General features: G+C 46.0%; 1 pseudogene; it reads left to right on the top strand.

Moving 5' to 3' along the window:
• The first annotated feature begins 322 nt into the window (after positions 1 to 322).
• On the top strand, positions 323 to 1277 carry LOC132371376 (olfactory receptor-like protein OLF3; annotated as a pseudogene).
• Positions 1278 to 1483: the final 206 nt, after the last annotated feature.

Genomic DNA, 1483 nt, shown 5'->3' with positions numbered 1-1483 from the left:
ATCATCAACAGTTCTCCCCTCCCTGGAAACTGAAGTTAGAAAGATATAGAGCTTCCAAAAATTGCACCGCAGTATCTCCAGGCTTTAACTGACTCCTTGAGATTACATCACGTCCTTAGGAAGGTGCTAGCCTCTCTCTCTTATGTAGAGTAGATATAATGCATAGTAGAATCAAGCCTGTCTTCTTGACCCGTAAATGATCTGGAACATCTGGCCACGGATCATTATGATATGCATTCTTTTAAGAAGTTATTCTTATGGTTCTTTAACAGCTTCTTTTATTTCTGACTCTCTCTGCAGATTAATAATCCTCTGTTTTTTAATGGGAGCAGATAACTAGACTTGAATGAGAGAATTCATCCTCCTCAGCCTGTCTAGTGACTGGGACACTCAGGTCGCTCTCTCTGTCCTGTTCTCAATCACTTACGTGGTGACAGTGCTGGGCAATGTCCTCATTGTTCTTGTGATCAGACTGGACAGCCGACTCCACACTCCCATGTATTTCTTTCTCACCAACCTCTTCCTTGTTGATGCCTCTTATGCCACAAGCATTGTCCCTCAGATGCTGGTGCATTTTCTTGCAGAACATAAAGGAATCCCATATGTAAGCTGTGCAGCCCAGTTATTTTTCTCCCTGGGCCTGGGTGGGATTGAGTTTGTTCTCCTGGCAGTGATGGCCTATGACCGCTATGTGGCTGTGTGTGACCCCCTGAGATACTTGGTCATCATGCATGGAGGGCTCTGTGCTAGGTTGGCCATCACATCCTGGGTCAGTGGCTCTGTCAACTCTCTCATGCAGACCACCATCACCTTTCAGTTGCCCATGTGTACGAACAAGTATATTGATCACATATCCTGCGAACTCCTAGCTGTGGTCAGGCTGGCCTGTGTGGACACCTCCTCCAATGAGATCGCAATCATGGTTTCTAGTATTGTTCTGCTGATGACACCTTTGTGCTTGGTTCTCTTGTCCTACATCCAGATCATCTCTGCCATCCTAAAGATCCAGTCCACAGAGGGGAGAAAGAAAGCCTTCCACACCTGTGCCTCTCACCTCACAGTAGTTGTACTGTGCTATGGCATGGCCAATTTTCACTTACATCCAGCCCAGTTCCAGCCCCTCTGTCCTTCAGGAGAAGTTGATCTCTCTCTTCTGTGCCATTTTGATGCCCGTGCTGAACCCCATGATTTACAGTCTGAGGAATAAGGAGGTGAAGGGGGCCTTTCAGAAACTACTAGGGCAATTATCTGGATTAACATCAAAACTGGCAACTTGATGAATCATGAGCATCACTTAGAGAAAAGAGCTTTGCCTGTGTGTTCTCCCACTTAATTCAGATATGAAGCATTAACTGCATTGCCCTGGCAACCAGGAAGGTGATGACAAAACGTGTACTGGTGATGCTAGGTAGGAGGCTAAGTGGTTGGGTTAGAGTGTGGGACGTGGGCATATTTTTATGTCTTGGCAGCATGTTTAGAGATA

Source organism: Balaenoptera ricei, chromosome 9 (genome assembly GCF_028023285.1).
Source record: "Balaenoptera ricei isolate mBalRic1 chromosome 9, mBalRic1.hap2, whole genome shotgun sequence".
NCBI classification, from domain to species: Eukaryota; Metazoa; Chordata; class Mammalia; order Artiodactyla; family Balaenopteridae; genus Balaenoptera; species Balaenoptera ricei.
The sequence above is the reverse complement of the archived record's forward strand: the minus strand, read 5'-3'. Positions and strand labels throughout refer to the sequence as shown.